Raw genomic sequence first — 27749 nt, 5'->3', positions numbered from 1 at the left:
TCTGCTTGTTTTTGGTTTTAGAAATCCTAGTAAGGAAATATTCTCGGAATCGGACGAAATCAACGCCCAGCATCTTAGGATCACGCGAAGCTTCCAGAACACCCGAGAGAGGCCAGAGGGGGGCCACTGGGCCACCAGATGCCAGGGTGGCGCGGCCCAGGCCTTGGCCGCGCCCTCCTACTATGTCACCACCCCGTCAGCCTTCCGACTCCGCCTCTTCACCTATATAAAGGTCCCTGACCTAAAACCTCGATACGGAAAAGCCACGGTACGAGAAACCTTCCAGAGCCGCCGCCATCGCGAAGCCAAGATCTGGGGGACAGGAGTCTCTGTTCCGGCACGCCGCCGGGACGGGAAGTGCCCCCGGAAGGCTTCTCCATCGACACCACCGCCATCTTCACCAACGCTGTTGTCTCCCATGAGGAGGGAGTAGTTCTCCATCGAGGCTCGGGCCTGTACCGGTAGCTATGTGGTTCATCTCTCTCCTATGTACTTCAATACAATAATCTCATGAGCTGCCTTACATGATTGAGATTCATATGATGATGCTTGTAATCTAGATGACATTATGCTAGTCAAGTGGGTTTTACTTATGTGATCTCCGGAGACTCCTTGTCCCACGTGTGTAAAGGTGACGAGTGTGTGCACCGTGTGGGTCTCTTAGGCTATATTTCACAGAATACTTATTCGCTGTTATGAATGGCATAGTGAAGTGCTTATTTATATCTCTTTATGATTGCAATGTGTTTTGTATCACAATTTATCTATGTGCTACTCTAGTGATGTTATTAAAGTAGTTTATTCCTCCTGCACGGTGTAATGGTGACAAGTGTGTGCATCGTGTAGTACTTGGCGTAGGCTATGATTGTGATCTCTTGTAGATTATGAAGTTAACTATTGCTATGATAGTATTGATGTGATCTATTCCTCCTTTCGTAGTGTGAAGGTGACGAGTGTGCATGCTATGTTAGTACTTGGTTTGGTTATGTTGATCTGTTATGCACTCTAAGGTTATTTAAATATGAACATTGAATATTGTGGAGCTTGTTAACTCCGGCATTGAGGGTTCGTGTAATCCTACACGGTTAGTGGTGTTCATCATCCAACAAGAGGGTGTAGAGTCTAGCATCTATTTATTTATTCTGTTATGTGATCAATGTTGAGAGTGTCCACTAGTGAAAGTATGATCCCTAGGCCTTGTTCCTAAATACTGCTATCGCTGCTTGTTTACTGTTCTGTTACATGTTTACTTCCTGCAATATTACTACCATCAACTACACGCCAGCAAGCACTTTTCTGGCGCCGTTGCTACTGCTCGCATTTATTCATACCACATGTATTTCACTATCTCTTCGCCGAACTAGTGCACCTGTTAGGTGTGTTGGGGACACAAGAGACTTCTTGCTTTGTGGTTTCAGGGTTGCATGAGAGGGATATCTTTGACCTCTTCCTCCCTGAGTTCGATAAACCTTGGGTGATCCACTTAAGGGAAACTTGCTGCTGTTCTACAAACCTCTGCTCTTGGAGGCCCAACACTGTCTACAAGAATAGAAGCACCCGTAGACATCAAGCGGCTCGGGCTAACTTTACATGACCGCGTTCATGAGATTTGCTCCACGCTCGACATGCAACTTGTATTGCATAAGTGGCTTTGCGGGTGTCTGTCTCTCCTACTATAGTGAAGATTCAATTTACTCTTCTATTGACAACACTAGTATCACCGTTGTGGTTCATGTTCGTAGGTAGATTGGATCTTACTCGAAAACCCTAAACAACGTAAAATATGCAAACCAAATTAGAGAACGTCTAACTTGTTTTTGTAGGGTTTGGTGATGTGATATGGCCATAATGTGATGATGACTATGTATGAGATGATCATTATTGTATTGTGGCAACCGGCAGGAGCCTTATGGTTGTCTTTAAATTTCATGTTGAGTAGTATTTCAAAGTAGTTGTAATAGTTGCTACATGGAGGACAATCATGAAGACGGCGCCATTGACCTTGGTGCTTCGCCGACGATGATGGAGATCATGCCCGTTGATGATGGAGATCATGTCCGTGCTTTGGAGATGAAGATCAAAGGCGCAAAGACAAAAGGGCCATATCATATCACATATGAACCGCATGTGATGTTAATCCTTTTATGCATCTTATTTTGCTTAGATCGCGACGGTAGCATTATAAGATGATCCCTCTCACTAAAATATCAAGATAATAAAGTGTTCATCCTTAGTAGCACCGTTGCCAAGACTTGTCGTTTCGAAGCATCTCGTGATGATCGGGTGTGATAGATTCAACAAGTGCATACAACGGGTGCAAGACAGTTTTGCACATGCGGATACTAAGGTGGCCTTGACGAGCCTAGCATGTACAGACATGGTCTCGGAACATGTGATACCGAAAGGTAGAGCATGAATCATATGATTGATATGATGAACACTTTGAGTGTTCGCCATTGAAGTTACATCTTGTCTCGTGATGATCGGACTTGGTGTGGTGGATTTGGTTCGTGTGATCACTAAGACAATGCGAGGGATATTGTTTTGAGTGGGAGTTCACCTAGTTTTTAATTATGTTGAATTAAAATTTGAACTCAATTTGTCATAAACATTAGTCTAAACTATTGCAAATATGTTGTAGATATGGTGTCCTCAATCAATTTTAACTAGTTCCTAGAGAAAGAAAAGCTTAAGAGCGACGGTAGCAACTTCACCGATTGGTTCCGTCATGTGAGGATCTTCCTCAATGGTGGAAATCTGCAATATGTGCTTGATGCACCGCTAGGTGACCCTCCTGCAGAAACTGAAACCGATGAAGTAAAGAATGTTTACGCAACTCGGAAAACTCGGTACTCTCAAGTTCAGTGTGCCATCTTATGCAGTCTGGAAGCTGATCTTCAAAAACGTTTTGAGCACCACGATCCACATGAGTTAGTCAATGAGTTGAAAACTATCTTTGAGACTCATGCGGCCGTGGAATGCTATGAAGCATCGAAACACTTCTTCGACTGCATGATGGAAGAAGGCAGCTCCGTTAGTGAGCACATGCTCGCCATGACCGGGCATGCGAAGAAACTCGGTGACTTGGGAATAGTGATTCCTAACGAGTCGGGGATTAATCGTGTCCTTCAATCACTGCCACCTAGTTACAAGAACTTTGTGATGAACTACAATATGCGAGAACATGAACAAAGAGTTACCTGAACTCTTCTCCATGCTGAAATCTGCTGAGATTGAGATCAAGAAAGAGCACAAAGTGTTGATGGTCAACAAGACCACCAGTTTCAAGAAACAGGGCAAGTCTAAAGGCAAGAACAAGAAGAGTGGCAAGAAAGCTGCCACGCCTCCTGTGAAACCTAAGACTGGCCCTAAGCCTGATGCTTGAGTGCTATTACCGCAAGGAGAAGGGACACTTTGGAAGAGTAATTGCTCCAAGTATTTGGCGGATCCGAAGAGCGGCCTTGTCAAGAAGAAGAAAGAAGGTATATATGATATACATGTTATAGATGTTTATCTTACTTGGTTCTCGTACTAGTACCTGGGTATTTGATATCTGGTTCGGTTGCTCATATTTGTAACTCGAAACAGGAACTAAAGAATAAACGAAGACTACTAAAGGATGAAGTGACCATGCGCGTTGGAAATGGATCCAAAGTCGATGTGATCGCCTGTCGGCACACTTCCTCTACATCTACCTTCGGGATTAGTTTTAAGCCTCAATAATTGTTATTTTGTACCCGCGTTGAGCATGAACATTATATCTGGATCTTGTTTAATGCAAGACGGTTATTCATTCAAGTACTGAGAATAATGGTTGTTCTATTTTTATGAATAATATCTTTTATGGTCGAGCACCAGAAAAGAATGGCTTATTTCTGTTAGATCTCGATAGTAGTGATACACATATACATAACATTGATGCTAAGCGAATTAAATTGAATGATAATTCTACTTATATGTGGCACTTGTCGTCTTGGTCATATTGGAGTGAAACGCATGAAGAAACTCCATACCGATGGATTACTTGAATCACTTGACTTTGAGTCACTTGATAGATGCGAAGCATGTCTAATGGGAAAAATGACTAAGACTCCATTCTCTCGGTATTATGGAGCGAGCTACCGACTTATTGGAAATCATACATACCGATGTATGCGGACCAATGAGTGTAGCATCGCGCGGTGGTTATCGTTATGTTCTAACCTTCACGAGATGATCCGAGTAGATATGGGTATATCTATTTCATGAAACATAAATACGAAACTTTTGAGAAGTTTAAGGAATTCCAAAGTGAAGTAGAAAATCAACGTAACAAGAAGATTAAATTTCTACGATCCGATCGCGGAGGTGAATATCTGAGTTATGAGTTTGGCATGCATTTAAAGAAATGCGGAATACTTTCACAATTGACACCGCCGGGAACACCACAACGAAACGGTGTGTCCGAACGTCGTAATCGAACTCTCTTAGATATGGTTCGTTCTATGATGTCTCTTACTGATTTGCCGTTATCATTTTGGAGTTATGCATTAGAGACAGCCGCATTCACTTTAAATAGAGCACCATCAAAATCCGTTGAAACGACACCGTATGAATTATGGTTTAATAAGAAACCTAAGTCTGTCGTTCCTTAAAGTTTGGGGTTGCGAAGCCTATGTAAAAAAGTTACAACCGGACAAGCTATAACCCAAAGCGGAGAAATGCGTCTTCATAGGATACCCTAAGGAAACTATAGGGTACACTTTCTATCACAGATCCGAAGGCAAGATCTTTGTTGCTAAGAACGGAACCTTTCTTGAGAAAGAATTTCTCACTAAAGAAGTGACTGGAAGAAAAGTAGAACTCGATGAGATTGAAGAATCTCTGCTCGTTGATCAGAGTAGCGCAGTACCGGAAGATGTTCCTGTACCGCCTACACCGACAACAGATGAAACAAATGATAATGATCATGAAACTTCAAATGAGATAGCTACTGAACCTCGCAGATCGACAAGGGAACGTGCCACTCCTGATTGGTATGATCCTTGTCTAAATGTCATGATTGTGGATAACAATGATGAAGACCCTGCGACGTATGAAGAAGCGATGATGAGCCCAGATTCCAACAAATGGCAAGAAGCCATGAAATCCGAAATGGGATCCATGTATGATAACAAAGTATGGACTTTAGTAGACTTACCTGATAGCCACAAGGCTGTCGAGAATAAATGGATCTTCAAGAGAAAAACGAGATGCCGATGGTAATATTACTTGTCTATAAAGCTCGACTTGTCGCAAAGGGTTTCCGACAAATTCAAGGTGTTGACTACCATGAGACTTTCTCACTCGTAGCGAAGCTAAAATCTGTGAGGATTTTGTTAGCAATAGCTGCATTTTTCGATTATGAGATTTGGCGGATGGATGTCAAAACGGCATTCCTTAATGGAGACATTGAGGAAGAGTTGTATATGGTACAACCCAAAGGTTTTGTCGATCCTAAAAATGCCGACAAAGTATGCAAGCTTCAGCGTTCAATCTATGGACTGAAGCAAGCATCGAGAAGTTGGAACCGACGTTTTGATAAGGTGATCAAAGACTTCGGGTTTATACAGTGTCATGGAGAGGCTCTGTATTTACAAGAAAGTGAGTGGGAGCTCTGTAGCGTTCCTGATATTATATGTAGATGACATATTATTGATTGGGAATGATATAGAACTATTAAGCAGTGTAAAAGGTTATTTGAATAATAGTTTTTCAATGAAAGACCTTGGTGAAGCATCATATATATTAGGCATCAAGATTTATAGAGATAGATCAAGACGTCTAATAGGGCTATCACAGAGTACATACCCGGACAAGATTCTAAAGAAGTTTAGAATGGACGAAAGTAAGAAAGGATTCTTACCTATGTTACTGTGGCAAGGTCTTGAGTAAGACTCAAGGTCCGGCTACGGCAGAAGAAAGAGAAAGGATGAGTCAGATCCCCTATGCCTCGGCAGTAGGCTCTATCATGTATGGCATGCTATGTACAAGACCGGATATAGCACATGCTGTTAGTTTGACTAGCAGATATCAAAGTGATCCAGGAATGGAACACTGGACAGCGGTCAAGAATATCCTAAAGTACTTTAAAAGAACTAAGGATATGTTTCTTTGTTATGGAGGTGACCAAGAGCTCGTTGTAACAAGTTACACCGATGCAAGTTGGAACACTGATCCTGATGACTCTAAGTCACAGTCTGGGTACGTGTTTATATTGAATGGTGCTTGGAGTAAGTCTGGGCAAGCTCAAAGCGAGTGCACGGTGGCGAAATCCTCAACAGAATCGGAATACATAGCGGCTTCAGAGGCTTCATCAGAAGCGGTATGGATGAAAAGGTTCATTGTAGAGCTCGGTGTGGTTCCTAGTGCATTGGACCCATTAGTCATCTACTGTGACAACATGGGTGCCATCGCCAATGCACAAGAACCAAGGTCACACAAGAGGCTGAAGCATATCAAGGTGTGTTATCATTCGATTCGTGAGTACATCGAAGATGGAGAAGTAAAGATTTGCAAAGTACACACTGATCTGAATGTAGCAGATCCGTTGACTAAAGCTCTCCCTAGGGCAAAGCATGACCAACACCAGAATGCCATGGGTGTTAGGTACCTTACAATGTAATCTAGATTATTGACTCTAGTGCAAGTGGGAGACTCGTTGGAGATATGCCCAAGAGGCAATAATAAAAGTGGTTATTATATATCTTTATGTTTATGATAAATGTTTATATACCATGCTATAATTGTATTAACCGAAACATTGATACATGTGTGTTATGTAAACAAACAAATGAGTCCCTAGTAAGCCTCTTAACTAGCTTGTTGATTGATAGATGATTAGTTTCATAATCATGAACATAGGATGTTATTAATGACAAGGTTATATCATTATATGAATGATGTAATGGACATACCCAATTAAGCGTAGCATAAGATCACGTCATTAAGTTATTTGCTATAAGCTTTCAATACATAGTTACCTAGTCCTTATGACCATGAGATCATGTAAATCACTTATGCCGGAAAGGTACTTTGATTACATCAAACGCCACTCTGCGTAAATGGGTGGTTATAAAGGTGGGATTAAGTATCCGGAAAGTATGAGTTGAGGCATATGGATCAACGATGGGATTTGTCCATCCCGATGACGGATAGATATACTCGGGCCCTCTCGGTGGAATGTCGTCTAATGTCTTGCAAGCATATGAATAAGTTCATAAGAGACCACATACCACGGTACGAGTAAAGAGTACTTGTAGGAGACGAGGTTGAACAAGGTATAGAGTGATACCGATGATCAAACCTCGGACAAGTAAAATATCGCGTGACAAAGGGAATTGGTATCGTATGTGAATGGTTCATTCGATCACTAAGTCATCGTTGAATATGTGGGATCCATTATGGATCTCCAGATCCCGCTATTGGTTATTGGTCGGAGTGAGTACTCAACCATGTCCGCATAGTTCGCGAACCGTAGGGTGACACACTTAAAGTTGGATGTTGAAATGGTAGAACTTGAATATGGAATGGAGTTCGAATATTTGTTCGAAGTCCCGGATGAGATCCCGGACATCACGAGGAGTTCCGGAATGGTCCGGAGAATAAGATTCATATATAGGAAGTCATTTTATGTGATTTAAAATGATCCGGAAGGTTCTATGGAAGGTTCTAGAAGGTTCTAGAAAAGTCCGGAAGAAACCACTAAGGAAGGCGGAGTCCCGGAGGGACTCCACCTCCCATGGCCGGCCAACCCTAAGGGGGAGGAGTCCCAAGTGGACTCCCCTATGGGGGCCGGCCAACCCCCCACATGGAAGGGGGAATCCCACCCAAGTGGGATTCCCACCTTGGGTAGGTTTCCCTATCACATGGAAGGTTTTTGGTTCGGGTCTTATTCGAAGACTTGTACACCAACTCTTGGGTGTTCCACCTATATAATGAGGGCCAAGGGGAGGGGGCCGGCCACCACAAAGCCACAAGCTGGCCGCACCCCATAGAGGCGGGCCACCCCCTCTCCCCAAACCCTAGCCGCCCCACTCCTCCTTCTTCTCCGCACGCCTAGCGAAGCTCCGCCGGGATTCTCCACCGCCACCGACACCACGCCGTCGTGCTGTCGGATTCAAGAGGAGCTACTACTTCCGCTGCCCGCTGGAATGGGGAGGTGGACGTCGTCTTCATCAACAACCGAACGTGTGACCGAGTACGGAGGTGCTGCCCGTTCGTGGCGCCGTGATCAAGATCTTCTACGCGCTTTTGCAAGCGGCAAGTGAACGTCTACCGCAGCAACAAGAGCCTCATCTTGTAGGCTTTGGAATCTCTTCAAGGGTGAGACTCGACAATCCCCTCGTTGCTACCGTCTTCTAGATTGCATCTTGGCTTGGATTTCGTGTTCGCGGTAGGAAATTTTTTGTTTTCTATGCTACGTTATCCTACAGTAGCTTCAATGGTGAACATCAACATGTTGATCATATCATCCATATGACTCGTGTTCAACCTTTCGGTTTCCTGTGTCCCGAGGCCATGTCTGTACATGCTAGGCTCGCCAAGCAAACCCAAGTATTCCGCGTGTGCAACATGGCTTACACCCGTTGTATGTGAACGTAGAATCTATCACATCCGATCATCATGAGATGCTTCGAGACGACGAACTGTAGCAACGGTGCATACGAGGGGAGAACACTTTATTATCTTGATATTAATGTGAGGGATCATCTTATAATGCTACCGTCGCGATCTAAGCAAGATAAGATGCATAAAGGATTAACATCACATGCAATTCATAATATGTGATATGATATGGCCTTTCTTCTTGTGCTTTTGATCTCCATCTTCAAAGCACATGAGCATGATCTCCATCATCATCAGCATTGCATCAAGGTCCATGGCGCCGCTTCATGGTTGTCCATCACTTATAGCTACTATAACAACTACTTGAAATAAAGCTATTACATGATGAATAGACACGCAGGTCTTAACAAATTCAAAGACAACCATTAGGCTCCTGCCGGTTGCCATGATACAATAATGAACATCTCATACATCAAATATAATCATCATCACATGGCCATATCACATCACCAAACCCTGCAAAAACAAGTTAGACGCCTCTAATTTGGTTTGCATATTTTACGTGGTTTAGGGTTTTCGAGTAAGATCCAATCTACCTACGAACATGAACCACAACGGTGATACTAGTGTTGACAATAGAAAGTGCAAATTGCAATCTTCACTATGGTGGGAGAGACAGACACCCGCAAAGCCACTTATGCAATACAAGTTGCATGTCAAGCGTGGAGCAAGTCTCATGAGACGCGGTCATGTAAAGTTAGCCCGGGCCGCTTCATCCCACCATCCCGCAAGATGCAAAGTGCACAAACTAAAGCAACAAAAGCATCAACGCCCACAAAACCATTGTGTTCTACTCGTGCAACAGATCTATGCATAGACATGGCTCTGATACAACTGATGGGGTTCGTAGCATAGAAAACAAAAAATTTCCTACCGCAAGACGAATAAATCCAAGATCTAATCTATGGAACACCCAAGATCTAATCTACAAGATCGAAGCAACGAGATTGATGTGAGACTAACCCTCGAAGATTTCCAAAGCATACGGGATTAGATCTCGTTGTTGGTGTAGACGATCATCCCCAGTGCTGCAATCCGGCAGCACTTCCGTACTCGGTCGCGCGTACGGTGTCGATGAAGCCCATCCTCACCCCATTCCAGCGGGCAGCGGAGGTGTGGTAGATCTCCACGGAATCCCAGCAGCACGACGGCGTGGTGGTGGTGGTGGAGGAGAAAAACTGCAGGGCTTCGCCAAGCCGGTACAGCACTATGGAGGAGAGAGGGGGGGCGGCCAGAGCTAGGTCTGAAGGGGTGAACGCCCCCCTGCCCCCTCCCCTCTTTATATAGGGGGGGATGTCGGTTTGGGTGGCCCCCCAAAGCCCCAAACCCATCTAGGGCCGGCGGCCAAAGGGGGGAGGCGGAATTCTTCCCCCCAAGTTGACCCCCCTTAGGGTTTTGGGGAAAACCCTAGGGTTGGCCGGCCTGGGCCTTGAGGGGCAGGTGCCCCTGGCCCATTAGGCTAGGGAGCATCCCCTCGGCCCATGCTAGGCCTCCTAGGGTCATGGGCCCACTGGTGGGACCCCCGAAACCTTCTAGAACCTTCCCGGTCTTTCACCGGAAAAATCCCGAACTTTTCCGAAACCTAGAAATCAACTTTCCTTATATGAATCTTATTCTCCGGACCATTCCAGACCTCCTCGTGATGTCCTGGATCCCATCCGAGACTCCGAACAAACTTCGTCTCCATACCATATTCCAAATCTACTTATGCGACATCGAACCTTAAGCGCGTCACCCTACGGTTCGCGAACTATGCAGACATGGTCGAGACTCCTCTCCGAGCAATAACCAATAGCGGGATCCGGAGATCCATAATGGCTCCCACATATTCAACGATGACTTAGTGATCGATTGAACCATTTACATACGATGCCGATTCCCTTTGTCACGCGATATTTTACTTGTCCGAGGTTCGATCATCGGTATCTCCATACCTTGTTCAACCTCGTTACCGACAAGTACTCTTTACTCGTACTGTGGTATGTCATCTCTTATGATCCAATCATATGCTTGCAAGCTAATCAGATGACATTCCACCGAGAGGGCCCAGAGTATATCTATCCGTCATCGGGATGGACAAATCCCACTATTGATCCATATGCCTCAACTCACACTTTCCAAATACTTAATCCCATCTTTATAACCACCCATTTACGCAATGGCGTTTGATGTAATCAAAGTACCCTTCCGGTGTAAGTGATTTACATGATCTCATGGTCGAAGGACTTAGGCAACTATGTATCGAAAGCTTATAGCAAATTGAACTTAATGACTTGATCTTATGCTATGCTTATTTGGGTGTGTGTCCATTATATCATTCACCTAATGACATAACCTTGTTATTAATAACATCCAATGTTCATGATCACGAAACCATGATCATCCATTAATCAACAAGCTAGTTATACAAGAGGCTTACTAGGGACTCCTTGTTGTTTACATAACACACATGTATCAATGTTTCGGTTAATACAATTATAGCATGGTATGCAAACATTATCATAAACACAAAGATATATTATAATAACCATTTTATTATTGCCTCTTGGGCATATCTCTAACAGAAGAATACCTCACTTGGGAGCTCAAGATTGAGAAGTTGTGGAGCTTACATCCACATTATACTAAAGATCGGAAGATTAAACTTGCTTCTTCCGAATTTGATGGCTACGCTTTGCGTTGGTGGGATGCTTTTGTTCGTAATCGAGACGAGGATGGTGAGCAACCAATACGCACATGGCGTGCCATGAAGGAGGCGATGACTTCTCGTTTTGTGCCTACAAATTACTTGCGGAATATATATGATAAGCTGACTCTATTGAGACAAGGTGTGAAGACTGGGGATGAATACTACATGGAGATGGAGATGCTTATGTAGCGTGGCCGTGTCCGTGAGTCTCTCGAGATGACAATGCAGCGTTTTCTCAACGGTATGAAGTATGATATCAAAGGCATTGTTCGTCACTACAGCTACACCAATATGAATCAATTGTTACATCATGCAAGAGAAGCTGAATCACAGTTGGCTGATGAAGCAAAGATCAAAGGTCGAGCTACAGGAGCTGGGCGTTTCATACCCCGCGCGGCACCATCTTCGGTGCCGGCGCCTTCGACGCGCTCCGCACCTTACTCTACTCCGCCTAGTAAGCCGGTTTCCAATGTGTCTAACACAAAGAAGTCCAAATCTGCTGCAAGTACGAGTGGTTCTAATGTGTCTACTGCGCGTAACCGTGATATGGTTTGTCATACATGTGGTGGCAAGGGCCACTTCAAGAGAGATTGTCCTAACCGCAAAGTCATGATTATCAATGAGGACAATGAATACGAGACTGGGAGATGATGTTGATCCTAATGCTCCGGAAGATGATGACTATGACACTGATGGTGAAGATGCATATCCGTCTGATGCTCGCACCATTGTTGTGTCGCAGCGTGCTCTTAATGTGTTGCCTAGTGCATCTACTCAGCGCTGCAATTTGTTCCAAACAAAGGCTTTAGTTGGTCTTGACAAGGCTTGCAAGGTCATTATTGATGGCGGGAGTTGCCGCAATTTAGCAAGCAAGGAGTTATGTACCAAGCTGAAGTTGAAGTATCTACCGCACCCGCATCCATACTATATTCAGTGGTTGAGCGACAATGGTGAGATGAAGGTAAACCACATGGTGCGTGTTGAGTTTGCTATTGGTCCGTATAAGGATTGCATTGATTTTGATGTCGTTCCTATGACGGTATGTCACCTACTATTGGGACGGCCTTGGCTCTATGACCGTTCTGTGCAACACAATGGCCGTGCTAATACATATCACTTGGAGTTCAAGGGCAAGAAAATCAATTTACAGCCTATGACACCACAACAAATTGTCAATGAGTCTCGTCAGAAAGTTGAAGTCAACTTGGAGGATGCTTCTTTAGATAGGCGAGAGAATTGTAATGTTGTGAGTGATATAACGAAAAGTGAGAGAGTGAATTCCTTAGTCTCATTAGCCACCAAAGAAGACATGAGAGAATTTAGTGAGGATCCTACCGCCATGCCTCTTGTGCTCTTGTACAGGGGTACGGTTTTGGTTTCTAACGACATGACCCCTCTTCCTCTTGGTGTTTCTAATGTTTTGCAGGAATTTGGCGACGTGTTTCCGGACGAGGTACCCGCAGGACTTCCACCATTGCGAGGTATTGAGCATCAAATCGATTTGATTCCCGGAGCTTCGCTACCCAATCGGGCACCATATAGAACGAACCCCGAAGAGACGAAGGAGATACAGAAGCAAGTACAAGCGCTACTCGACAAAGGTTATATTCGCATAAGCCTTAGTCCTTGTGATGTTCCTGTTATTCTTGTTCCTAAGAAAGATGGTACATGGCGTATGTGCGTAGATTGTAGAGCGATAAACAACATTACTCACTAGTAGGAAAACCCTTATAGGCAGAGCTTAGTTCTGTGGCGCACCACTGAAAATGCGCCACAAAATGTTATTTTGTGGCGCACCATGCTAGGTGCGCCACAAAAATAGCTTAATTTTGTGGCGCACTGCTGAACATTGCGCCACAGAAATTGTATGGGGCCCACATCCTGCCACCACCAATTATTAGTGTAGGTATTTCTGTGGCGCACATGGCATGCTGCGCCACAGAAATAACTCTTTCTGTGGCGCACGTGCTTCGGTGCGCCACAGAAGTAGTTGATTCTGTGGCACACTTGCTCGGGTGCACCACAGAATTAAGGTAACTTATATCATCTCGCCCGTGCCCTCCCCCGCCTGTTCACCTCTCCCCTCTCCCCTCTCCCCTCTCCTCCGATCCGCCGCGCGCCACCATGGTCATCGCCATCGCCGTCGCCGCCGCCTTCCTCCGCGAGGGCCGCATGCCGCCACGGTCCTCCCATCCCCGCCACCTGCAGCACAAGCTGCCGCTACGGCGAGGAGGGGCCGCCGCGAGGAGGGGCCGCCATCGCGTGAAGGTGGAGGAGCCGCCGCGTTCTCCTCCTCCTCCATCGCTGCCGTCGTCGTCAACCTCCTCCTCCACCCCTGTCGTCGGTGAACTCTCTCCCCTCCCCTCCCTCTTCCTCTCCCGCGCGAGCACAAAGTGCTCGACGAAATGCTCGTGCTTCTAGGTTGTGCTGCTGATGCTCTGGATGCATTGCTGTTGCTCTGGATGCATTTATGGTGTTGCTCTGGATGCATTGCTGCTAATTTCTTTGATTCAGTGATGCTGCTCATGTGCAGTATCTGAATAAATTACTTTGTTGCCTGCATATGGATAGTTTCATTTGGAGTGACATGCTATATTGGCTCTATATATATCTGCTCCAAAGGTTCCATTTGGAGCCTGGATTGCTAGTGGTTAGTATATTGTTATGCTACTAATACAAAGGTGTTGGTTATTGTCAACTTATATCACTTGCTATGCCTGTGTGGCTTACAGGATCATATGTACCTGTTGTTTGTGGAGGTTTACTACCACTTGTTATTGATGAACCATGTGATGGTAATGATTCAATTTAATTCAATGATGTTAATTTGATTTCCATCCTTTGTTGCAAATAAATCCATGTCTGAACCTGTACAAGGTAATGAAGACTTGCTCACTTGGTATTGCTTGCTAGTTGGACATTTGGTTGGTTTTGATGCTACTGGTTCATTTAAATGCATGAAATGCTACTATGGTATGCTACTCGTGGTATCCTTGTGAAGAAAATGATGGATTCTTGTGAGCTTATGGTATGCTACTATGCTACTGTGGTATCCTTGTGAAGATTTACTTGATGGATTCTTGTGAGCTTATGGTATGCTACTATGCTTATAATGCTCTGATTAGTGGGGATGCTTACTGGATCATGTGCATATAGTTCATATAGTTCCCTAAAAAGAAACAATGCTCCCTGGCCAGATGCTTGATGTCTTGGCTCAGCCAATGATGCAAAGGCTGAGGCAAAAACTTGGATAAGAACAAATACTAAAATGTGTGATTTAAATGGAATGCTTATGATGGTATACTAAAATAGAGATATTCACATTAGGGAATCATGTAAATGAATGCCACTGTGGTATCCTTTTCTTGTTGGCTTTGATGAAAATAGAGATATCCACAGTAGGGGATCATGTAAATGAATGCCACTGTGGTATCCTTTGAAGAAAAAGGACTGTTTCTGATGGTTTTAAAAGGCTAGGTGGTGCTAGGTGATTCAGTTGGCTACCAAGACTTGTCTCATCTCGTTAGCTGGGATATGCTATGTGTTGTTGCTTGTTTAGGCATATCTATCACTTACTGGATTTACTGGTTCTTGATTGGCCTCTCTTTTGCCGAGCATCACTTGGTCTATATACCAAGTGATGAATAATCCCTTTGGAGCATCTGCTCCATGCATGCTATGTGTGTTTGAGCATCTTGACTTATGTCACCATGGTTGCTTTGGTTTGTTGGTGTTTTTGTACTTGCCGATGATTAGATGGTTGGTCGATCACTCGTACACTCGGGGGTGGAGCAAGTGAGCCTGGTGTGATGGCACAAATATCAATATTTTGTGCATCCTACCTGGCCTCACTTACTCTATCCCCTGGATGTTAATATTTGTTTCGACCAACAAAGTATGAGGCATTCCATTTAGTTCATACTAGCTACTTCTTAATTGCATTGGCCTTTCTTCCATTTTAGTGCCGATGATTAAATTGTTTGGTCACTTGTACACTGCGGGGTGGGGCGAGTGAGCCTGGTGCGATGGCACAAATATCAATCTCTTGTGCATTCTACCTGGCCTCACTGACCCCATCCCGGAATGTTAATATTTCTTTCGACCAACAAAGTATGAGGCATATGATATCTAGTTGAGATACCACTTGGCTCTTTCTTCCATTTTAGTGCCGATGATTAGAATGTTTGGTCACCTATACGCCGCAATATACTTTGTAGACGTGCCCCCCTTTCCCCGGCCGCCGTTCCGTGAACGAGTCTTTGACGAGACAACAACGCCGACCTGACTCTCCGGTGCATCACCACTTTTCTTCTCTCGCCGTCCAGTACGTGAACGAGTCCTTAATGCAAAGACGGTGTCAGCCTCCCTAGCATCATGCCGACCCCTGTTGCCACGCTTCAGGCCGTGTCTCAGGCGCCCTGCACTCTTCGCCTTTTTGCCCGGTGAACGAATAGACTAATCGTTGGAATAAGGAAGCCGACGACGGCCGATCGCAATTTAATCTTGCGACCGGCCGTCATCGGTTTCCTTATTCGAACGATCAGTCTATTGGTTCACCGGGCAAGAAGGCGAACAGTGCAGGGCGCGGGACACACGGCCTGAAGCGCGGCAACACGGCCCGGCACGGTCTTTGCATCAAGGACTCGTTCACTGGACGGCGAGGGACTGCCGTGGTTCTGCGCCGGAGAGGCAGATCGGCGTCGTTGTGTCGTCAAGCACTCGTTCACGGAGCGGCGGCCGGGAAAGGGGGCCCTTCCGCAAAGTATACTTGCGGTGTATACTGCAACTATGGTTTCGACCATAGTATTTGTGTTGACCAACAATGTATGAGGCACTTATTCCATTTTGTCATTCCATTTGCTTTGAGATTTTCAAAATGCCGATGATTAAAATGTTTGGTCACCGTACACTCGGGGGCGGCGTAAGTGAGCTCTGGTAAGATAGCACAAATATCAATCTCTTGTGCATCGGACTTGGTCTCACTTACACCGTCCCTGAATGTTAACATTTGTGTTGACCAACAATGTATGAGGCATTTATTCCATTTCTCTTGTGCATCGGACTTGTTGGTCTCACTTTCTTCCATTTTCATCATAGTAGGAACTGGATGAAGGACCCCGATGCAAGCGAGCCTGGTGGGTAGAGATGAGGGAGCAAAGGAGGAACCGGATGAAGACTACTTTGTATCTCGAAATTGTGAATTTTGTATGAATTAAGAGTTGTATGCAAAACATTTGACACTTAATTGCCACTATATATATATCTCGATCGGGCTCTAAGTAATGTGATGATGATGTCTATGTTATATCTGTGCAATGTACATGATATTTATATTATATCTGAATGTTGCTGTATATAACTCTGTATCTCTATATATTGCTCGTGTATAAGCCGCATGTGTATAGCGAGCAGACACAAAATCGAGTATAATACAAGCAATTTACGTGGCGCACCGAAAACCAATTCGTGGCGCACGCTTTTCGTGGCGCACCTAGGAACACGTGCGCCACGAAACCTAATTCTGTGGCGCATGGGAAGGTGCGCCACAGAAACCTTATTTTTGTGGCGACGTTTCTGTGGCGCACCTCCCATGCGCCACAGAATCCATTTTTGGTGCGCCACTGATGAGGCTTTTCCTACTAGTGACTATTCGATATCGTCATCCTATTCCCCATTTAGAGGATATGCTAGATGAATTGAGTGGTGCTGCTGTTTTCACTAAAATTCATTTGCGTAGTGGTTATCATCAAATTAGGATGAAAGAAGGGGATGAGTGGAAAACCGCCTTTAAAACAAAATTTGGTTTATATGAGTGGTTAGTAATGCCTTTTGGTTTAACTAATGCACCTAGCACTTTCATGAGACTGATGAACCATGTTTTGCGTGATTTTATTGGCAAGTTTGCGGTTGTGTATTTTGATGACATATTAATCTACAGCCGCAATGAATCTGATCATATTATACATATTCGACATGTTTTGCAAGTGTTGCGTGATAGTAAACTCTATGGTAATCTTGAGAAGTGCACATTTTGCAAAGATAAGGTCATATTTCCGGGTTATGTTGTCTCTAAGCATGGAGTAGAAGTAGATGTGTCTAAAGCTGAAGCTATTCAAAATTGGCCTACTCCCATGAATGTGAGTCAAGTAAGAAGTTTTCATGGTCTAGCTGGGTTTTATCGCCGTTTTGTGCCTAATTTTTCTACTATTGCTGCACCTTTGAATGAATTGACTAAAAAGGGTGTTGCATTTGAGTGGGGCGTTGCCCAAGATCATGCTTTTGATGAACTGAAACGATTGTTAACCTCTGCATCGTTGCTTGCACTTCCTGATTTCAATAAGCAATTTGAGATTGAATGTGATGCTAGTGGTATTGGAATTGGTGGTGTCTTGATGCAAGAGGGTCGCCTAATTGCATATTTTTCTGAGAAACTTTCTGGTGCTAAGTTGAACTATCCAATCTATGATAAAGAATTGTATGCTTTAATTAGAGTTCTTGTGGTTTGGCAACATTATTTGTGGCCAAAAGAATTTATCATACATTCTGATCATGAAGCTTTGAAATATCTGAAAGCCCAATCTACTTTGTATAGGCATCTTGCTAAGTGGGTTGAGTTCATTGAGTCTTTTCCATACATTATTAACCATAAGAAAGGAAAAGATAATATTGTTGCTGATGCTCTATCTAGGAAGAATATGCTATTAACTCAACTTGATGTTAAAATTCCTGGATTAGAGGTGCTATGTGATTTGTATGCTACGGATCATGATTTTGCTGAACCATATCGCTTATGTGCTCTTGGTAAAGCATGGGATAAATATCACATACATGATGGGTTCTTGTTTCGAGCTAACAAACTATGTGTTCCAGAATCGTCTGTGCGTTTGCTCTTATTGTAGGAATCACATGCTGGAGGTTTGATGGGTCATTTTGGGCGTGAGAAGAAGCTACTCATGCTAGCTGATCATTTTTATTGGCCAAAGATGAGGCGGTATGTGGACAGGTATGTGAAGAGGTGCATTACTTGCAACAAGTCCAAGTCCAAGCTGAAGCCTCACGGTTTGTATACTCCGTTACCGGCACCTACTACACCTTGGGAAGATATTAGTATGGATTTTGTGTTGGGTTTGCCGCGTACTAAAAGAGGCCATGATTCTATATTTGTGGTAGTAGACAGATTTTCTAAAATGTCACACTTTATTGCCTGCCACAAAAGCGACGATGCGTCGCATATTGCTAACCTGTTTTTCAGGGAGATTGTTCGACTACATGGAGTCCCGAAGACTATTGTTTCTGATCGTGATGTGAAGTTCATGAGCTACTTCTGGAAGACACTTTGGGGAAAGTTGGGGACAAAGCTACTGTTCAGTACTACTTGTCATCCCCAAACTGATGGTCAAACTGAGGTGGTGAATCGAACCTTGTCACAACTGTTGAGATCCATGATCAAAAAGAACCTGAAGGAGTGGGAAGAGTGTTTACCGCATGTAGAGTTTGCTTACAACAGGGCGGTACATTCTACCACGGAGCTATGTCCTTTTGAGTTGGTGTATGGTTTTAAACCCATTACTCCACTTGACTTATTGCCTTTGCCCATACATGAGAGAGTTAATATGGAGGCATCCAAGAGGGCAGATTTTGTGCGTAAGATCCATGTGAAGACTAAAGAGTTGATAGAGAAGAAAGGCAACAACAATGCTGCAAGGATGAACAAGAAGCGCAAAGAGATGTTGTTCAAGCCTGGTGATATGGTCTGGGTACATTTTCGCAAGGATAGGTTCCCGAAGCTGCGGAAGTCTAAGTTGAAGCCTCGTGGTGCTGGTCCTTACAAAGTGCTTGCCAATATCAATGATAATGCATACTCGATAGATCTTCCAGTTGATGAGTTTGGTGTCAGTAATTCTTTCAATGTTGCTGATTCGACACCATATGACGGAGAAGACCTTGGAGCGTCGAGGTCGACGCCTTTTGAAAGGGGGGGGGGAGATGATGAGGACATCCCTACTACACCACTACCTCCGTCATTGATAAATGAAGATGAACCTGCTGTGAAGCTCAAGTCCAATGAAGTTCGGATTGGACCAATTACAAGGGCTCGTGCGAAGCTACTTAAACAACAGGTGAACTTGTTTCTAAACGGTATTTTGATTGATGAGAACTTTATACTGCCTAAGTCCTATTACTTATGTATCATCAGGTATCAAGAGGAGACGAACGTCGCACGAGGAGTAGAGGAGCAGCTGGACATGAAGACGGACGTCAAGATGGACGTGAAGCTAGACATGGAGCTGGACATGAAGATATCTCATGGTCGCGCGAGGGAGGAGCGGGAGGCATGCGCGAGAGGAGAAGACGACGTCCAGGCCGGTCCAGCACCCGGTCAGACCGGCCTCCAGACCGGCCAGTCCGGTCCCTGGCCCGGTTGACCGGTCGCCAACCGGTCGCCAACCGGAAGGGACGCATCGTACCGGGCAAAAACCGGAAAGTTGCGAGGTTTCCGGTTGCCGCCCGGTTGACCGGCCGACCCGGTCCCTGGCCCGGTTGACTGGATTCCAGACCGGATTCCTCCGAGTCTGTCTCGACCAGATCTATTCTGGGTCGGTTATTCTTGTATCTTTTCGACCAGAACTCGTCCTGGACACCTATAAAAGTGCCCAGGACGCCCCCCTAGCTGCTTTAGACCACGTTTAAGATAAACCCTAGTTCTTAGTTGTTTGCTCTAGCAAAACTATTGAATCCCTACACCATATTGCTTGATATTGTGTAGATCCTGAAAAAGTCTTCTGTGATCTGCTGTTCCATTGGGAATTAGACGGTTGCAACTTACCGCTTCGTGGTCGGCGGGTACGTGCGCAAGTGTGTGGAGTTGCGAACATCTTGCAGGGTTGAGAGCTGTTGCATTGGCGACAGGGACCAATCGAGAGATCTCGTTGCGTCATACAAGTTATCATCCACTTCATCATCGTGTTTCTCCGCTGCCATCACCCCGTGATCATCATCACCGCTGTTGCTTACTGAGAAGATCGGGCCACCCCTTATCATTTGCGTTTCTGAACGGTGAGCTGACAGAGGAGGTGTTTGTTTCCCAGCCACCTGGTTTTGTTGTCAGAGGCCAAGAAGGGAAGGTGCTTCGTCTGAAGAAAGCACTCTATGGACTTCGTCAGGCTCCGCGTGCATGGAACGCCAAGTTGGACAGTTCACTTCTGTCACTTGGTTTCAGCAGGAGAAGGTCAGAGCACGTAGTGTACACTCGCGGAAGGGGCAAGTCGAGACTGCTTCTAGGTGTATACGTGGATGATCTCGTCGTCACAGGAGAGGATCAGCAGGAGATTGCAAGATTCAAGGAGCAGATGAAGAATTTGCTCAAAATGAGCGATCTCGGGATGCTCACGTACTATCTAGGTATCGAGGTGACCCAGAGCGCCGGAAAGATCACGCTGTGTCAATCAGCATATGCAGGCAAGCTCCTCGAGAAGGCAGGGCTGATCAATTGCACTCCTTCGCATGTTCCAATGGAGCCAAGACTGAAGTTGAGCAAGAACAACAGCGGTGAACTGGTGGAGGCCACTATGTACAGATCACTGGTTGGAGGGTTGCGCTACCTTGTGCACTCCAGGCCGGACATTGCCTTCGCTGTGGGGTTTGTCAGTAGATTCATGGAGAAGCCAACTACTGAGCACCTCGTCGCAGTCAAGCAGCTGCTTCGTTACATCGCTGGTACACGCTCGTTTGGCTGTGTGTTCACGAGCAGCGGCAAACTTGAGCTGATTGGGTACAGTGATGCAAACTTGGCGGCGACCCAGATGATAGGAAGAGCACAACTGGAAGTCTTTTCATGATCGGAGGCAGTCCAGTGACATGGCAATTACAGAAACAGAAAGTTGTGGCTTTGTCATCATGTGAGTCTAAGTATATGGCGGCAACTGCAACTGCTTGTCAGGCGGTGTGGCTGCAGCGTCTTCTCAGAGATCTGATCGAGCAGGAGGCTCAGGCAATTACAATCGTCATGGATAATCAGAGTGCGATCCAACTGACAAGGAATCCTGTATTCCATGATCGTACGAAGCATATTGACACCCGTTTTCACTACATCAGAGAGTGTGTGGAGAATGGGAAGGTCGTCGTCGAACACATTGGCACCACTGATCAACTGGCCGATATCTTGACGAAGTCACTCGGGCGTTCTCGCTTCCAGGAGCTTCGTGCACGGATCGGCGTCGTCAACCTTACCGGCTTCTGAACATAGGGGGAGATTTGTTGAATAAATTCAGTAGCCGTTAGACTAGTTTTACAGTTTCAGAGTTTCAGTTCTAGGTGTCATGTTTATCTCTTCAGTTAGCTATTTCGTAGCTGGGCGCTGACGCGGTTTGTGCGCAGGCCCTGGTCTTTAGGATCGTCGTGGGCTCAATCCGAGGTGTGGGATGGCGCATCTCTGTAGGGATCGTGGCCAGAGTCACGGCATGTCTTTGCTTTTCCAAAGAACTAGCAGGGTGTCCCGCACATTTGCGCGGCTAGATTTCATATGTCCTAGTGCTCATAGAATTTGACAAACATTTGCAGTGTGTAATTTGTACCCGTACTTTATGTAAGTATTTTTGATTAAAAATAAAATTTTGATAATACATTATAATTTACTTGTAGTAGGGGGGGGGGGTGTACAAAAATATTATTGGCTGAAAAGAAATTATGTGCCTCATGTTTTCCAGAAGTATAAATATTTTTTACAAATTACATTATTTTATTTCTACAATATGTATCAAACTTTTGTCAATTATTTGAATTATATTCATTGCAAGAGCATAGAGTTCTCTCCCGTATAGGCTATATTTACAACCCGCTGGTGACATAATCACTTCCTTTATTTAACCCAAAAGATGATCAAAAACTTGTGATTCTTGCGTGCAACTATATATTAACAGGTCTTAATAAACAAAGTGTTTCATCTCAACCAATAACTATTTTTAGAAAGAGGAAAATTTCGGATCATAAATTCAGTCGAGTAAAAAAAAATATATAAGAAAAATATACATGAATGCGAGGTAAGTCACGTGGTTTGCAACATAATCATTGGAGTATGGGGGACATGTAAGCATCTTCATTCATATTGATCATCGGGGCCATTATGTGCCCTAGCTTCTTCCATAACTTAATACATGGCGCCGTGGCTAACCACATACATCCTGCTTACATGCGGAAGCCACATGCCACAACTTAGTTTAATACAATAACCTACTTGGCAATCGAGTCCATCCTACGTCTTGGATCGAACAGCAAACCAGTTATTGATAGAAACAGATCTTTGAGGCAAACTAATTAGTATGGTTACCAACCTTTGTTCTTTTGCGTCTATATGATCGGCTTCACCGACGTCTTCAGCCGATCAGCGTAATATTATCTTGCATATCAAGAGATATATATCTGCACTACTTTTGTTCTATACTGCCTATAGCGAGCTGAGAAATACGCAACATATGTTCTATGATCTATTGTAAACAAGTAGGTTGAGCACTCAAAACTGAACTGAAGTTCGCGTGTAATTACCTTGCTTCGGGGCTGTCCGGATGTGTAATGTACGACTAAATTCGATCGATCGCTCTATCCTGTACAGTGTTATGCATCCTTCGTTCCGTATTGTGGAGAGAGAAAGCTGGGAAATTTCTAGACCATATATGCCGTATATATTGTATAAAAGTAGATGCAGCACTTAAAGGAAATTAAATCTCACATTTATTTACATGGCGATGGGCTGATCGGCAGGGTGTGCAACCGCGATCCAAGTCTTATTTGGATGGATCGATTCCTCCAGCTGCCCTGCATGGTGTATGTTGTATGCATGAGATTGAAAACAAACTAACCTTGACGTGCATGCACAGAGCAGAGTGGACCTGGAGGAAACTTCTTGGGGGCGTGCACAGAGCAGAGTGGACCTGGAGGAAACTTCTTGGGGGCGATCGGAATACGATGGCATAGCAGTAGTATGCCTGAGGAAACTGCACCGCAAGGGATTGGAATACCGCGGCCGCTGTTGTCTATCTTGGAGGCCTCCATTGATCTAGGTATGCTCTCTAGCGATCTGGATATAACTCCACGATGCCGCCGCGGCGGCTACGATGCGTGAAAGAAGGAAAAAGGTAACGGTGTGAGAGAACACTTTATTCTTGTTTTAATGGCAGCCATGGGTAATCCTTTTCTTATAGAATCTTAACTAATCTGAAACAAATACAATGGCAGCCGTGGTTTTTTTATGTGTGGCTATTTTAAATCTGAGCCGTTCTCTTTTAAGTGCTAAATCTGAGCCGCTATTTGTCTTCTGTTTTAATTATATCTATACCTAATAATAAAAGCAAAAGGATTTCTCCCTCGGTCGTTCGTTCAATTCAAAACTGCCCTAAAAGTTGGTACAAATTACCCACCACTGCCACCCGTAAGTTAAAATCAGTTTTAAACCGATCGGTTCTACAATGCATTGATTTTGTCAGTTTAGGGTACCGTCGTCCGTGGAGGAGAACAATTACGCGACGATCCAATTGGTGGCGCTTTTCCTTCCTACTCTGTACCGAGCAACCCGGGTTATAATGGCGACCACGGCGTGAAACCAAGGATCGATCGACCCATAGGAACCCTCGAACAAACCGGACATCTCCGCTCCACGCACGTCGTCCTAAGAGCATGTACATTGGTTTAGACGGTTGCTGTCTGTAATACTGCTCCATGTCATCTATAGACAATGATACAGACAGTGTATATAATAGTCTGTCTGTAAGTTATCTATTTTTAGTCATAGCTATATGTGAGTATAAGTTATAGACACCCTTCATACAACAGCAAAAATGGTGTCTGTAAGCTGTCTGTAAGAAGCCTACAGACTGTCTGTAAGCCTCCTTCTCTCTCCTCATTCACTTTCCTCCACATCATCAAAATCACCTATAACTACCTCTTACAGACAGCTGAGTCATCACCATTGTACATGCCCTAAGCCAGACCATCGCTCCCGTGAAAAGCGCATCGCCGTCGGGTGCGCAGCCTCACCGAATGGCTCCGCACGCCGCCTTAGGCTACCGATCGTCAACGAGGCGGATGCCGCCGTGGGTCCGTCCGCGAGTTTGTTTTGTTTTTCGTCGTACATCACCCGTCTGTGCCCGTTGACTAGCGCCAGTTACCTCTAGACGGTTGAGGTCGGGTCTGCGGTGGGGGTCGACCAGGCAAGCGCCGCCATTGGATGCTGTGGTCGAGCTCGGGTTGCGGTAAGGACAGTAGAGGTGAGGCTGCACTCTGGGGGTCGAGCGGTCAAGAGCAGGTGACCAAGAACGAAATCCACAGATCACCGGCTCTGTGATCGCAAGGTGGAGGAGGAGGAAAGTTGCAGATGATGCTAGGGATTTGTTTTGCCTGCATAAATTTCGTCGGGCGGCCTGCACACACACACGCCATTGCTTGCCGCTGATGGTCTCAACGGAACGGATTCAAGACGGGACAAAAGTTGCAGATGATGCTAGGGATTTGTTTTGCCTGCATAAATTTCGTCGAGCGGCCTGCACAGTGCACACACACACGTCATTGCTTGCCGCTGATGGTCTCAACGGGACGGATCCAAGACGGGACGGGCATACATGAGAGGCTGCTGCTCACCGTAAATCTCCAACTGCAACTTGTTGACTGGATCCTGAACCGGCGGCCTCTGACTTGCTTTCTATTGTGCCTCTGACTGGCTTTCTGCGGCCTGGCCGGCTTCATCCTCTATCGCAAGCAGGGAACTGTGGCTGTCTTCTTTTATTTTCTATGCAGAAGGGGCGATGCGTACAATCACCAGTAGTAACATCAATGTGCACGGTACTTCAATTTTTTTGTTAGCCATACATACATTTGTGGTGCTCTGAAGTAAAGAAGAGATGGAGAGCCATGGGGCGTGAATAAGTTAGAATGGAGTTTATGGCATGTGCAAACCCTCTCCGCTGTTTGACTTCTTTCTATGGTGCCGGTGGAAACCAAATAAAGGGAGAGCCATCTCACTATTGATGAATTGAGCAAAAGGCAAGATCATTTTATTTAGAAGAAAAGAAGTAGTTTAATCGGAAAACCAAATCTGATCCCGGGTGCATATGCACCTGGTATGTATAAAACATATTTCCAAAACATAAAAAAATTAGTAAAAAAATTTAGCATATAGAGGGACATGTTCTATGTGTGCACGTAAAGTTTCACATAAAACCAACAATTTTTCTACCCTGTGTAAAAAAGACAAATAATGCCTCAAAAAATAGACTATTTTAGCACCAAAGATTTGTCTTTTTTGCACAAGGCACGAAACATATCGGTTTTTGCTGAAACAACTTTGTAAGCATGTAATATGTCAAGGTATACACGGGGAATTTTTATTTGTATTTTTCTAACATTTTAAAATATGTTTAATATGCATTTCAAATAAAGAGTGCAAATGCACCCGGGTGTAGAAACACCCTGTCCGGAAAAACGGCCATAGGGCACAATATTCACAATCAAGCACCCCAATAAAGATCAATTTCAATGCAGCTTTTATGAGGAAAAAGGCTCTAATTGCTGAGAATGTACTGCACGAATTCAGATAGAGAAATCATTTTTGGCTGCTGCTTGGAACATCGAGCGAGTGTTCTTAATCATGCACTAGCTATGACAGTGACGACGAGATAACAAGATATTCAGGAAATATAAACATGTAGGTACTAGCTTTTTGTTTCGCTGAGTTACGTAATTGGGTCTTTGTAAGTTCATACTTTACTCTATTAAAAATATTGGCAGATTTTTTCATACTTCTCTTGATTTTGTAGATTGAGTAGTTTCTCTACCTAGATTTTGTTTGATGAATAATTGAATATATGCAATCTAGCTTGAAGCTACATAGTTCAATAAATACTCTGCATATCTTTTATGGATTATCTCATCAAAATGTGTTATGTTTGTTTGAAGTTATTGTGTCAGTTCATTTCTTTTTTGTTATAAAGGAGATTTTATTTTAACAAATCAACAGAAACATGTTATGAAGGATGAATGAGCACCAAATTGACGCAAGATAAATTCGTACTTCATTATTTCTGTCTCTGTGTTTTTCTCTCCCGTTGCAACGCATGAGCATATTTCCTAGTAATAGATAAAAGGAGAAAGAGAAAAGCAGTAAAGTTTTACGCTGCACAAAAACCTGAGTGTTCATTGTCTACCTTTCGCTCTCTCTCTCTCTCGATTCGATCGCGTTGTTGTAGGTTGAAAGCTGACACAGAAGCATTCGTTGATGCATGCCGTCTGGCAGTCGGCCGCGCTCGTGCCCGCGCCCACCACCTCGTACGGCGTGTCCGCCCATGACATGTTCGGCGTGGCCGCCATGGAGAAGCCTGCAGCATCGTGCTGCCCCTCCTTGCATTCGCCGGCGCTGGAGCTCGCCGTGCAACCGAGCGCGACGTTGCTTGTGTCGAGGAAATCGAACCCAGGCGGGCACAAACAGGTAGGCCGTGACTCGCCATCGAGGACGCAGTAGCTGTTGAACCCACAAACGCCCTTGACAAGGCACCGATCGCTTGGTCTGCTCCATTGGACGTTGGTCCTGGATGCCCCACCGGACACGAAGGCATGTCGGTGCAGACGCAGGATTCCGTCAGGGTCAAGCGTGAGTCGGTAGATGGCCTGCTCTCCAGCTTTTACGTCTCCTGGCCGCGTCAAGTTATTGGTGTAGCTGCCATTGTTGCTGCCCACCTAGTAGAGCAAGCCACTGGCATCCAGGCGCAAGGTGAGGGGGAAGCCTATCTGGAACGTCCCCGTGTCCCAGTACGCCGCGGCTGCTACGTTGGCCGTGCCCACCGGGTACAGGACGAGGTTGCCGTCGTTTTGCTGGTTGGTGAGCCGGTACTTCCCGGTGGCCCTGTTGGTGCCGGACACGTTGGAGAAGAGCTGCGCCCCGGGCACGAGCTCCTGCCCGGCGAGCAGGGTGTCGGTCGGGGACGCGAACGTCGACCACACCAGCGACGCGTCCGCTCCGTACAGCACGAAATTGCCGTCATCGAGCATGGCGCCCGTGACGGCCGGCCGGGGAGGCACGGCGATGGGCCTGTCCTGGATGCTCCCGCCGACCCAGAGAAGACGACCGTCGTATGTGAGCCTCAGCGAGCCGCCCGTGTCCGGCGTGTCGTTGCGGTTCGCGGTCCACGTGACTGTCACGTTGGGCGCGGTGGCGAGCCAGACGCCGACCGCGAGGCCGCCGTCCGTGGCGTAGAAACCGAAGGAAAACCGGCCGGACGGGGACGGGAAGCCCGCGCCGGCGGCTGCTGGCAGGGAGGTACCAGATCTGATGTTCGTCTGCGCACATGACACGTAGAGGGGGACAAGCATGGCTAGTGCTAGGTACAAGAGCAGATGCAAAGGCTTGGTGGCGGCCATGGATGATGAGCTA

General features: G+C 45.3%; 1 pseudogene; it reads right to left on the bottom strand.

Moving 5' to 3' along the window:
* LOC124663308 overlaps nucleotides 1-27367 on the bottom strand; it is an 80598-nt pseudogene extending 53231 nt beyond the window's left edge.
* Nucleotides 27368-27749: the final 382 nt, after the last annotated feature.

The sequence above is a fragment of the Lolium rigidum genome, chromosome 6 (genome assembly GCF_022539505.1).
Source record: "Lolium rigidum isolate FL_2022 chromosome 6, APGP_CSIRO_Lrig_0.1, whole genome shotgun sequence".
Classification (NCBI taxonomy): domain Eukaryota; kingdom Viridiplantae; phylum Streptophyta; class Magnoliopsida; order Poales; family Poaceae; genus Lolium; species Lolium rigidum.
This window is presented reverse-complemented; position numbering and strand designations above follow the sequence as displayed.